Source organism: Pristiophorus japonicus, unplaced genomic scaffold, assembly GCF_044704955.1.
Source record: "Pristiophorus japonicus isolate sPriJap1 unplaced genomic scaffold, sPriJap1.hap1 HAP1_SCAFFOLD_100, whole genome shotgun sequence".
Classification (NCBI taxonomy): Eukaryota; Metazoa; Chordata; class Chondrichthyes; family Pristiophoridae; genus Pristiophorus; species Pristiophorus japonicus.
Window position 1 is genome coordinate 422842 of NW_027250650.1, and position 15373 is coordinate 438214.

Genomic DNA, 15373 nt, shown 5'->3' on the forward strand with positions numbered 1-15373 from the left:
GTAGTCCAATCTGTGAACAGCAGCACCATTCACAACAATATGTCCAATCGTAGTCCAATCTGTGAACAGCAGCACCATTCACAACAAGATTTACAATAGTAGTCCAATCTGTGAACAGCAGCACCATTCACAACAATATGTCCAATAGTAGTCCAATCTGTGAACAGCAGCACCATTCACAACAATATGTCCAATAGTAGTCCAATCTGTGAACAGCCGCACCATTCACAACAATATGTCCAATAGTAGTCCAATCTGTGAACAGCAGCACCATTCACAACAATATGTCCAATAGTAGTCCAATCTGTGAACAGCACCATTCACAACAATATGTCCAATAGTAGTTCAATTCGTGAGCAGCAGCACCATTCACAACAATATGTCCAATAGTAGTTCAATCTGTGAGCAGCAGCACCATTCACAACAATATGTCCAATAGTAGTCCTGTCTGTGAGCAACAGCACCATTCACAACAATATGTCCAATAGTAGTCCTGTCTGTGAGCAACAGCACCATTCACAACAATATGTCCAATAGTAGTCCAATCTGTGAGCAGCAGAACCATTCACAGCAATATGTCCAGTAGTAGTCCAATCTGTGAGCAACAGCACCATTCACAACAATATGTCCAATAGTACTTCAATCTGTGAGCAGCAGCACCATTCACAACAATATCTCCAACAGTAGTCCAATCTGTGAACAGCAGCACCATTCACAACAATATCTCCAACAGCAATTCAATCTGTGAACAGCAGCACCATTCACAACAATATGTCCAATAGTAGTTCAATCTGTGAACAGCACCATTCACAACAATATGCCCAAAACAGTCCAATCTGTGAACAGCAGCACCATTCACAACAATATCTCCAACAGCAGTTCAATCTGTGAACAGCAGCACCATTCACAACAATATGTCCAATAGGAGTCCAATCTGTGAACAGCACCATTCACAACAATATGTCCAATAGTTGTCCAATCTGTGAGCAGCAACATTCACAGCAATATGTCCAATAGTAGTCCAATCATTGAACAGCAGCACCATTCACAACAATATGTCCAATAGTAGTCCAATCTGTGAACAGCAGCACCATTCAAAACAATATGTCCAATAGTAGTCCAATCTGTGAACAGCAGCACCATTCACAACAATATGTCCAATTGTAGTCCAATCTGTGAACAGCACCATTCACAACAATATGTCCAATAGTAGTCCAATCTGTGAGCAACAGCACCATTCACAACAATATGTCCAATAGTACTTCAATCTGTGAGCAGCAGCACCATTCACAACAATATCTCCAACAGTAGTCCAATCTGTGAACAGCAGCACCATTCACAACAATATCTCCAACAGTAATTCAATCTGTGAACAGCAGCACCATTCACAACAATATGTCCAATAGTAGTCCAATCTGTGAGCAGCAGCACCATTCACAGCAATATGTCCAGTAGTAGTCCAATCTGTGAGCAACAGCACCATTCACAACAATATGTCCAATAGTAGTCCAAACTGTGAACAGCAGCACCATTCACAAAAATATCTCCAACAGCAGTTCAATCTGTGAACAGCAGCACCATTCACAACAATATGTCCAATAGTAGTTCAATCTGTGAACAGCACCATTCACAACAATATGCCCAAAACAGTCCAATCTGTGAACAGCAGCACCATTCACAACAATATCTCCAACAGCAGTTCAATCTGTGAACAGCAGCACCATTCACAACAATATGTCCAATAGTAGTCCAATCTGTGAACAGCACCATTCACAACAATATGTCCAATAGTAGTCCAATCTGTGAGCAGCAGCACCAGTCACAACAATATGTCCAATAGTAGTTCAATCTGAGAGCAGCAGCACCATTCACAACAATATGTCTAATAGTAGTCCAATCTGTGAACAGCACCATTCACAACAATATGTCCAATAGTAGTCCAATCTGTGAACAGCCGCACCATTCACAACAATATGTCCAATAGTAGTCCAATCTGTGAACAGCAGCACCATTTACAACAATATGTCCAATAGTAGTCCAATCTGTGAACAGCACCATTCACAACAATATGTCCAATACTAGTCCAATCTGTGAGAAGCAGCACCATTCACAACAAGATGTTCAATAGTAGTCCAACTGTGAGCAGCAGCACCATTCACAACAAGATGTCCAATATTGGTCCAATCTGTGAACAGCAGCACCATTCACAACAATATGTCCAATAGTAGTCCAATCTGTGAACAGCAGCACCATTCACAACAATATGTCCAATAGTAGTCCAATCTGTGAGCAGCACCATTCACAACAATATCTCCAATAGTAATCCAATCTGTGAGCAGCAACATTCACAGCAATATGTCCAATAGTAGTCCAATCTGTGAACAGCAGCACCATTCACAACAATATGTCCAATAGTAGTCCTGTCTGTGAGCAACAGCACCATTCACAACAATATGTCCAATAGTAGTCCAATCTGTGAGCAGCAGCACCATTCACAGCAATATGTCCAGTAGTAGTACAATCTGTGAGCAACAGCACCATTCACAACAATATGTCCAATAGTACTTCAATCTGTGAGCAGCAGCACCATTCACAACAATATCTCCAACAGTAGTCCAATCTGTGAACAGCAGCACCATTCACAACAATATCTCCAACAGTAGTTCAATCTGTGAACAGCAGCACCATTCACAACAATATGCCCAATAGTAGTCCAAACTGTGAACAGCAGCACCATTCACAACAATATCTCCAACAGCAGTTCAATCTGTGAACAGCAGCACCATTCACAACAATATGTCCAATAGTAGTTCAATCTGTGAACAGCACCATTCACAACAATATGCCCAAAACAGTCCAATCTGTGAACAGCAGCACCATTCACAACAATATCTCCAACAGCAGTTCAATCTGTGAACAGAAGCACCATTCACAACAATATGTCCAATAGGAGTCCAATCTGTGAATAGCACCATTCACAATAATATGTCCAATAGTAGTCCAATCTGTGAGCAGCAACATTCACAGCAATATGTCCAATAGTAGTCCAATCATTGAACAGCAGCACCATTCACAACAATATGTACAATAGAAGTCCAATCTGTGAACAGCAGCACCATTCAAAACAATATGTCCAATAGTAGTCCAATCTGTGAACAGCAGCACCATTCACAACAATATGTCCAATTGTAGTCCAATCTGTGAACAGCACCATTCACAACAATATGTCCAATAGTAGTCCAATCTGTGAACAGCAGCACCATTCACAACAATATGTCCAATAGTAGTCCAATCTGTGAGCAGCAACATTCACAGCAATATGTCCAACAGTAGTCCAATCTGTGAACAGCAGCACCATTCACAACAGTATGTCCAATAGTAGTCCAATCTGTGAACAGCAGCACTATTCACAACAATATGTCCAATAGTAGTCCAATCTGTGAACAGCAGCACCATTCACAACAATATGTCCAATAGTAGTCCAATCTGTGAACAGCAGCACCATTCACAACAATATGTTCAATAGTAGTCCAATCTGTGAAAAGCAGCACCATTCACAACAATATGTCCAATAGTAGTCCAATCTGTGAACAGCAGCACCATTCACAACAATATGTCTAATGTTAGTCCAATCTGTGAACAGCAGCACCATTCACAACAATATGTCCAATAGTAGTCCAATCTGTGAACAGCAGCAGCATTCACAACAATATGTCCAATAGTAGTCCAATCTGTGAGTAGCAGCACGATTCATAACAATATGTCTAATCGTAGTCCAATCTGTGAACAGCAGCACCATTCACAACAATATGTCCAATCGTAGTCCAATCTGTGAACAGCAGCACCATTCACAACAAGATGTACAATAGTAGTCCAATCTGTGAACAGCAGCACCATTCACAACAATATGTCCAATAGTAGTCCAATCTGTGAACAGCAGCACCATTCACAACAATATGTCCAATAGTAGTCCAATCTGTGAACAGCAGCACCATTCACAACAATATGTCCAATAGTAGTCCAATCTGTGAACAGCACCATTCACAACAATATGTCCAATAGTAGTTCAATTTGTGAGCAGCAGCACCATTCACAACAATATGTCCAATAGTAGTTCAATCTGTGAGCAGCAGCACCATTCACAACAATATGTCCAATAGTAGTCCTGTCTGTGAGCAACAGCACCATTCACAACAATATGTCCAATAGTAGTCCTGTCTGTGAGCAACAGCACCATTCACAACAATATGTCCAATAGTAGTCCAATCTGTGAGCAGCAGAACCATTCACAGCAATATGTCCAGTAGTAGTCCAATCTGTGAGCAACAGCACCATTCACAACAATATGTCCAATAGTACTTCAATCTGTGAGCAGCAGCACCATTCACAACAATATCTCCAACAGTAGTCCAATCTGTGAACAGCAGCACCATTCACAACAATATCTCCAACAGTAGTTCAATCTGTGAACAGCAGCACCATTCACAACAATTTGCCCAATAGTAGTCCAAACTGTGAACAGCAGCACCATTCACAACAATATCTCCAACAGCAGTTCAATCTGTGAACAGCAGCACCATTCACAACAATATGTCCAATAGTAGTTCAATCTGTGAACAGCACCATTCACAACAATATGCCCAAAACAGTCCAATCTGTGAACAGCAGCACCATTCACAACAATATCTCCAACAGCAGTTCAATCTGTGAACAGCAGCACCATTCACAACAATATGTCCAATAGGAGTCCAATCTGTGAACAGCACCATTCACAACAATATGTCCAATAGTAGTCCAATCTGTGAGCAGCAACATTCACAGCAATATGTCCAATAGTAGTCCAATCATTGAACAGCAGCACCATTCACAACAATATGTCCAATAGTAGTCCAATCTGTGAACAGCAGCACCATTCAAAACAATATGTCCAATAGTAGTCCAATCTGTGAACAGCAGCACCATTCACAACAATATGTCCAATTGTAGTCCAATCTGTGAACAGCAGCACCATTCACAACAATATGTCCAATAGTAGTCCAATCTGTGAGCAGCAACATTCACAGCAATATGTCCAATAGTAGTCCAATCTGTGAGTAGCAGCACCATTCATAACAATATGTCTAATCGTAGTCCAATCTGTGAACAGCAGCACCATTCACAACAATATGTCCAATAGTAGTCCAATCTGTGAACAGCAGCACCATTCACAACAATATGTACAAAAGTAGTCCAATCTGTGAACAGCAGCACCATTCACAACAATATGTCCAATAGTAGTCCAATCTGTGAACAGCAGCACCATTCACAACAATATGTCCAATAGTAGTCCTGTCTGTGAGCAACAGCACCATTCACAACAATATGTCCAATAGTAGTCCAATCTGTGAGCAGCAGCACCATTCACAGCAATATGTCCAGTAGTAGTCCAATCTGTGAGCAACAGCACCATTCACAACAATATGTCCAATAGTACTTCAATCAGTGAGCAGCAGCACCATTCACAACAATATCTCCAACAGTAGTCCAATCTGTGAACAGCAGCACCATTCACAACAATATTTCCAACAGTAGTTCAATCTGTGAACAGCAGCACCATTCACAACAATATGCCCAATAGTAGTCCAAACTGTGAACAGAAGCACCATTCACAACAATATCTCCAACAGCAGTTCAATCTGTGAACAGCAGCACCATTCACAACAATATGTCCAATAGTAGTTCAATCTGTGAACAGCACCATTCACAACAATATGCCCTAAACAGTCCAATCTGTGAACAGCAGCACCATTCACAACAATATCTCCAACAGCAGTTCAATCTGTGAACAGCAGCAACATTCACAACAATATGTCCAATAGTAGTCCAATCTGTGAACAGCACCATTCACAACAATATGTCCAATAGTAGTCCAATCTGTGAGCAGCAGCACCAGTCACAACAATATGTCCAATAGTAGTTCAATCTGTGAACAGCCGCACCATTCACAACAATATGTCCAATAGTAGTCCAATCTGTGAACAACAGCACCATTCACAACAATATGTCTAATAGTAGTCCAATCTGTGAACAGCAGCACCATTCACAACAATATGTTCAATAGTAGTCCAATCTGTGAACAGCAGCACCATTCACAACAATATGTCTAACAGTAATCCAATCTGTGAACAGCAGCACCATTCACAACAATATGTCCAATAGTAGTCCAATCTGTGAACAGCAGCACCATTCACAACAATATGTCCAATAGTAGTCCAATCTGTGAGCAGCAGCACCATTCACAACAATATGTCCAATACTAGTCCAATCTGTGAGAAGCAGCACCATTCACAACAAGATGTTCAATAGTAGTCCAACTGTGAGCAGCAGCACCATTCACAACAAGATGTCCAATATTGGTCCAATCTGTGAACAGCAGCACCATTCACAACAATATGTCCAATAGTAGTCCAATCTGTGAACAGCAGCACCATTCACAACAATATGTCCAATAGTAGTCCAATCTGTGAGCAGCACCATTCACAACAATATGTCCAATAGTAATCCAATCTGTGAGCAGCAACATTCACAGCAATATGTCCAATAGTAGTCCAATCTGTGAACAGCAGCACCATTCACAACAATATGTCCAATAGTAGTCCTGTCTGTGAGCAACAGCACCATTCACAACAATATGTCCAATAGTAGTCCAATCTGTGAGCAGCAGCACCATTCACAGCAATATGTCCAGTAGTAGTCCAATCTGTGAGCAACAGCACCATTCACAACAATATGTCCAATAGTACTTCAATCTGTGAGCAGCAGCACCATTCACAACAATATCTCCAACAGTAGTCCAATCTGTGAACAGCAGCACCATTCACAACAATATCTCCAACAGTAGTTCAATCTGTGAACAGCAGCACCATTCACAACAATATGCCCAATAGTAGTCCAAACTGTGAACAGCAGCACCATTCACAACAATATCTCCAACAGCAGTTCAATCTGTGAACAGCAGCACCATTCACAACAATATGTCCAATAGTAGTTCAATCTGTGAACAGCACCATTCACAACAATATGCCCAAAACAGTCCAATCTGTGAACAGCAGCACCATTCACAACAATATCTCCAACAGCAGTTCAATCTGTGAACAGAAGCACCATTCACAACAATATGTCCAATAGGAGTCCAATCTGTGAACAGCACCATTCACAATAATATGTCCAATAGTAGTCCAATCTGTGAGCAGCAACATTCACAGCAATATGTCCAATAGTAGTCCAATCATTGAACAGCAGCACCATTCACAACAATATGTACAATAGTAGTCCAATCTGTGAACAGCAGCACCATTCAAAACAATATGTCCAATAGTAGTCCAATCTGTGAACAGCAGCACCATTCACAACAATATGTCCAATAGTAGTCCAATCTGTGAACAGCAGCACCATTCACAACAGTATGTCCAATAGTAGTCCAATCTGTGAACAGCAGCACTATTCACAACAATATGTCCAATAGTAGTCCAATCTGTGAACAGCAGCACCATTCACAACAATATGTCTAATATTAGTCCAATCTGTGAACAGCAGCACCATTCACAACAATATGTCCAATAGTAGTCCAATCTGTGAACAGCAGCAGCATTCACAACAATATGTCCAATAGTAGTCCAATCTGTGAGTAGCAGCACGATTCATAACAATATGTCTAATCGTAGTCCAATCTGTGAACAGCAGCACCATTCACAACAATATGTCCAATCGTAGTCCAATCTGTGAACAGCAGCACCATTCACAACAAGATTTACAATAGTAGTCCAATCTGTGAACAGCAGCACCATTCACAACAATATGTCTAATGTTAGTCCAATCTGTGAACAGCAGCACCATTCACAACAATATGTCCAATAGTAGTCCAATCTGTGAACAGCAGCAGCATTCACAACAATATGTCCAATAGTAGTCCAATCTGTGAGTAGCAGCACGATTCATAACAATATGTCTAATCGTAGTCCAATCTGTGAACAGCAGCACCATTCACAACAATATGTCCAATCGTAGTCCAATCTGTGAACAGCAGCACCATTCACAACAAGATGTACAATAGTAGTCCAATCTGTGAACAGCAGCACCATTCACAACAATATGTCCAATAGTAGTCCAATCTGTGAACAGCAGCACCATTCACAACAATATGTCCAATAGTAGTCCAATCTGTGAACAGCAGCACCATTCACAACAATATGTCCAATAGTAGTCCAATCTGTGAACAGCACCATTCACAACAATATGTCCAATAGTAGTTCAATTTGTGAGCAGCAGCACCATTCACAACAATATGTCCAATAGTAGTTCAATCTGTGAGCAGCAGCACCATTCACAACAATATGTCCAATAGTAGTCCTGTCTGTGAGCAACAGCACCATTCACAACAATATGTCCAATAGTAGTCCTGTCTGTGAGCAACAGCACCATTCACAACAAAATGTCCAATAGTAGTCCAATCTGTGAGCAGCAGAACCATTCACAGCAATATGTCCAGTAGTAGTCCAATCTGTGAGCAACAGCACCATTCACAACAATATGTCCAATAGTACTTCAATCTGTGAGCAGCAGCACCATTCACAACAATATCTCCAACAGTAGTCCAATCTGTGAACAGCAGCACCATTCACAACAATATCTCCAACAGTAGTTCAATCTGTGAACAGCAGCACCATTCACAACAATTTGCCCAATAGTAGTCCAAACTGTGAACAGCAGCACCATTCACAACAATATCTCCAACAGCAGTTCAATCTGTGAACAGCAGCACCATTCACAACAATATGTCCAATAGTAGTTCAATCTGTGAACAGCACCATTCACAACAATATGCCCAAAACAGTCCAATCTGTGAACAGCAGCACCATTCACAACAATATCTCCAACAGCAGTTCAATCTGTGAACAGCAGCACCATTCACAACAATATGTCCAATAGGAGTCCAATCTGTGAACAGCACCATTCACAACAATATGTCCAATAGTAGTCCAATCTGTGAGCAGCAACATTCACAGCAATATGTCCAATAGTAGTCCAATCATTGAACAGCAGCACCATTCACAACAATATGTCCAATAGTAGTCCAATCTGTGAACAGCAGCACCATTCAAAACAATATGTCCAATAGTAGTCCAATCTGTGAACAGCAGCACCATTCACAACAATATGTCCAATTGTAGTCCAATCTGTGAACAGCAGCACCATTCACAACAATATGTCCAATAGTAGTCCAATCTGTGAGCAGCAACATTCACAGCAATATGTCCAATAGTAGTCCAATCTGTGAGTAGCAGCACCATTCATAACAATATGTCTAATCGTAGTCCAATCTGTGAACAGCAGCACCATTCACAACAATATGTCCAATAGTAGTCCAATCTGTGAACAGCAGCACCATTCACAACAATATGTACAAAAGTAGTCCAATCTGTGAACAGCAGCACCATTCACAACAATATGTCCAATAGTAGTCCAATCTGTGAACAGCAGCACCATTCACAACAATATGTCCAATAGTAGTCCTGTCTGTGAGCAACAGCACCATTCACAACAATATGTCCAATAGTAGTCCAATCTGTGAGCAGCAGCACCATTCACAGCAATATGTCCAGTAGTAGTCCAATCTGTGAGCAACAGCACCATTCACAACAATATGTCCAATAGTACTTCAATCAGTGAGCAGCAGCACCATTCACAACAATATCTCCAACAGTAGTCCAATCTGTGAACAGCAGCACCATTCACAACAATATTTCCAACAGTAGTTCAATCTGTGAACAGCAGCACCATTCACAACAATATGCCCAATAGTAGTCCAAACTGTGAACAGAAGCACCATTCACAACAATATCTCCAACAGCAGTTCAATCTGTGAACAGCAGCACCATTCACAACAATATGTCCAATAGTAGTTCAATCTGTGAACAGCACCATTCACAACAATATGCCCTAAACAGTCCAATCTGTGAACAGCAGCACCATTCACAACAATATCTCCAACAGCAGTTCAATCTGTGAACAGCAGCAACATTCACAACAATATGTCCAATAGTAGTCCAATCTGTGAACAGCACCATTCACAACAATATGTCCAATAGTAGTCCAATCTGTGAGCAGCAGCACCAGTCACAACAATATGTCCAATAGTAGTTCAATCTGTGAACAGCCGCACCATTCACAACAATATGTCCAATAGTAGTCCAATCTGTGAACAACAGCACCATTCACAACAATATGTCTAATAGTAGTCCAATCTGTGAACAGCAGCACCATTCACAACAATATGTTCAATAGTAGTCCAATCTGTGAACAGCAGCACCATTCACAACAATATGTCTAACAGTAATCCAATCTGTGAACAGCAGCACCATTCACAACAATATGTCCAATAGTAGTCCAATCTGTGAACAGCAGCACCATTCACAACAATATGTCCAATAGTAGTCCAATCTGTGAGCAGCAGCACCATTCACAACAATATGTCCAATACTAGTCCAATCTGTGAGAAGCAGCACCATTCACAACAAGATGTTCAATAGTAGTCCAACTGTGAGCAGCAGCACCATTCACAACAAGATGTCCAATATTGGTCCAATCTGTGAACAGCAGCACCATTCACAACAATATGTCCAATAGTAGTCCAATCTGTGAACAGCAGCACCATTCACAACAATATGTCCAATAGTAGTCCAATCTGTGAGCAGCACCATTCACAACAATATGTCCAATAGTAATCCAATCTGTGAGCAGCAACATTCACAGCAATATGTCCAATAGTAGTCCAATCTGTGAACAGCAGCACCATTCACAACAATATGTCCAATAGTAGTCCTGTCTGTGAGCAACAGCACCATTCACAACAATATGTCCAATAGTAGTCCAATCTGTGAGCAGCAGCACCATTCACAGCAATATGTCCAGTAGTAGTCCAATCTGTGAGCAACAGCACCATTCACAACAATATGTCCAATAGTACTTCAATCTGTGAGCAGCAGCACCATTCACAACAATATCTCCAACAGTAGTCCAATCTGTGAACAGCAGCACCATTCACAACAATATCTCCAACAGTAGTTCAATCTGTGAACAGCAGCACCATTCACAACAATATGCCCAATAGTAGTCCAAACTGTGAACAGCAGCACCATTCACAACAATATCTCCAACAGCAGTTCAATCTGTGAACAGCAGCACCATTCACAACAATATGTCCAATAGTAGTTCAATCTGTGAACAGCACCATTCACAACAATATGCCCAAAACAGTCCAATCTGTGAACAGCAGCACCATTCACAACAATATCTCCAACAGCAGTTCAATCTGTGAACAGAAGCACCATTCACAACAATATGTCCAATAGGAGTCCAATCTGTGAACAGCACCATTCACAATAATATGTCCAATAGTAGTCCAATCTGTGAGCAGCAACATTCACAGCAATATGTCCAATAGTAGTCCAATCATTGAACAGCAGCACCATTCACAACAATATGTACAATAGTAGTCCAATCTGTGAACAGCAGCACCATTCAAAACAATATGTCCAATAGTAGTCCAATCTGTGAACAGCAGCACCATTCACAACAATATGTCCAATAGTAGTCCAATCTGTGAACAGCAGCACCATTCACAACAGTATGTCCAATAGTAGTCCAATCTGTGAACAGCAGCACTATTCACAACAATATGTCCAATAGTAGTCCAATCTGTGAACAGCAGCACCATTCACAACAATATGTCTAATATTAGTCCAATCTGTGAACAGCAGCACCATTCACAACAATATGTCCAATAGTAGTCCAATCTGTGAACAGCAGCAGCATTCACAACAATATGTCCAATAGTAGTCCAATCTGTGAGTAGCAGCACGATTCATAACAATATGTCTAATCGTAGTCCAATCTGTGAACAGCAGCACCATTCACAACAATATGTCCAATCGTAGTCCAATCTGTGAACAGCAGCACCATTCACAACAAGATTTACAATAGTAGTCCAATCTGTGAACAGCAGCACCATTCACAACAATATGTCCAATAGTAGTCCAATCTGTGAACAGCAGCACCATTCACAACAATATGTCCAATAGTAGTCCAATCTGTGAACAGCCGCACCATTCACAACAATATGTCCAATAGTAGTCCAATCTGTGAACAGCAGCACCATTCACAACAATATGTCCAATAGTAGTCCAATCTGTGAACAGCACCATTCACAACAATATGTCCAATAGTAGTTCAATTCGTGAGCAGCAGCACCATTCACAACAATATGTCCAATAGTAGTTCAATCTGTGAGCAGCAGCACCATTCACAACAATATGTCCAATAGTAGTCCTGTCTGTGAGCAACAGCACCATTCACAACAATATGTCCAATAGTAGTCCTGTCTGTGAGCAACAGCACCATTCACAACAATATGTCCAATAGTAGTCCAATCTGTGAGCAGCAGAACCATTCACAGCAATATGTCCAGTAGTAGTCCAATCTGTGAGCAACAGCACCATTCACAACAATATGTCCAATAGTACTTCAATCTGTGAGCAGCAGCACCATTCACAACAATATCTCCAACAGTAGTCCAATCTGTGAACAGCAGCACCATTCACAACAATATCTCCAACAGCAATTCAATCTGTGAACAGCAGCACCATTCACAACAATATGTCCAATAGTAGTTCAATCTGTGAACAGCACCATTCACAACAATATGCCCAAAACAGTCCAATCTGTGAACAGCAGCACCATTCACAACAATATCTCCAACAGCAGTTCAATCTGTGAACAGCAGCACCATTCACAACAATATGTCCAATAGGAGTCCAATCTGTGAACAGCACCATTCACAACAATATGTCCAATAGTTGTCCAATCTGTGAGCAGCAACATTCACAGCAATATGTCCAATAGTAGTCCAATCATTGAACAGCAGCACCATTCACAACAATATGTCCAATAGTAGTCCAATCTGTGAACAGCAGCACCATTCAAAACAATATGTCCAATAGTAGTCCAATCTGTGAACAGCAGCACCATTCACAACAATATGTCCAATTGTAGTCCAATCTGTGAACAGCACCATTCACAACAATATGTCCAATAGTAGTCCAATCTGTGAGCAACAGCACCATTCACAACAATATGTCCAATAGTACTTCAATCTGTGAGCAGCAGCACCATTCACAACAATATCTCCAACAGTAGTCCAATCTGTGAACAGCAGCACCATTCACAACAATATCTCCAACAGTAATTCAATCTGTGAACAGCAGCACCATTCACAACAATATGTCCAATAGTAGTCCAATCTGTGAGCAGCAGCACCATTCACAGCAATATGTCCAGTAGTAGTCCAATCTGTGAGCAACAGCACCATTCACAACAATATGTCCAATAGTAGTCCAAACTGTGAACAGCAGCACCATTCACAAAAATATCTCCAACAGCAGTTCAATCTGTGAACAGCAGCACCATTCACAACAATATGTCCAATAGTAGTTCAATCTGTGAACAGCACCATTCACAACAATATGCCCAAAACAGTCCAATCTGTGAACAGCAGCACCATTCACAACAATATCTCCAACAGCAGTTCAATCTGTGAACAGCAGCACCATTCACAACAATATGTCCAATAGTAGTCCAATCTGTGAACAGCACCATTCACAACAATATGTCCAATAGTAGTCCAATCTGTGAGCAGCAGCACCAGTCACAACAATATGTCCAATAGTAGTTCAATCTGAGAGCAGCAGCACCATTCACAACAATATGTCTAATAGTAGTCCAATCTGTGAACAGCACCATTCACAACAATATGTCCAATAGTAGTCCAATCTGTGAACAGCCGCACCATTCACAACAATATGTCCAATAGTAGTCCAATCTGTGAACAGCAGCACCATTTACAACAATATGTCCAATAGTAGTCCAATCTGTGAACAGCACCATTCACAACAATATGTCCAATAGTAGTCCAATCTGTGAGCAGCAGCACCAGTCACAACAATATGTCCAATAGTAGTTCAATCTGTGAACAGCCGCACCATTCACAACAATATGTCCAATAGTAGTCCAATCTGTGAACAACAGCACCATTCACAACAATATGTCTAATAGTAGTCCAATCTGTGAACAGCAGCACCATTCACAACAATATGTTCAATAGTAGTCCAATCTGTGAACAGCAGCACCATTCACAACAATATGTCTAACAGTAATCCAATCTGTGAACAGCAGCACCATTCACAACAATATGTCCAATAGTAGTCCAATCTGTGAACAGCAGCACCATTCACAACAATATGTCCAATAGTAGTCCAATCTGTGAGCAGCAGCACCATTCACAACAATATGTCCAATAGTACTTCAATCTGTGAGCAGCAGCACCATTCACAACAATATCTCCAACAGTAGTCCAATCTGTGAACAGCAGCACCATTCACAACAATATCTACAACAGTAGTTCAATCTGTGAACAGCAGCACCATTCACAACAATATGCCCAATAGTAGTCCAAACTGTGAACAGCAGCACCATTCACAACAATATCTCCAACAGCAGTTCAATCTGTGAACAGCAGCAACATTCACAACAATATGTCCAATAGTAGTTCAATCTGTGAACAGCACCATTCACAACAATATGCCCAAAACAGTCCAATCTGTGAACAGCAGCACCATTCACAACAATATCTCCAACAGCAGTTCAATCTGTGAACAGAAGCACCATTCACAACAATATGTCCAATAGGAGTCCAATCTGTGAACAGCACCATTCACAATAATATGTCCAATAGTAGTCCAATCTGTGAGCAGCAACATTCACAGCAATATGTCCAATAGTAGTCCAATCATTGAACAGCAGCACCATTCACAACAATATGTACAATAGTAGTCCAATCTGTGAACAGCAGCACCATTCAAAACAATATGTCCAATAGTAGTCCAATCTGTGAACAGCAGCACCATTCACAACAATATGTCCAATTGTAGTCCAATCTGTGAACAGCACCATTCACAACAATATGTCCAATAGTAGTCCAATCTGTGAACAGCAGCAGCATTCACAACAATATGTCCAATAGTAGTCCAATCTGTGAGTAGCAGCACGATTCATAACAATATGTCTAATCGTAGTCCAATCTGTGAACAGCAGCACCATTCACAACAATATGTCCAATCGTAGTCCAATCTGTGAACAGCAGCACCATTCACAACAAGATTTACAATAGTAGTCCAATCTGTGAACAGCAGCACCATTCACAACAATATGTCCAATAGTAGTCCAATCTGTGAACAGCAGCACCATTCACAACAATATGTCCAATAGTAGTCCAATCTGT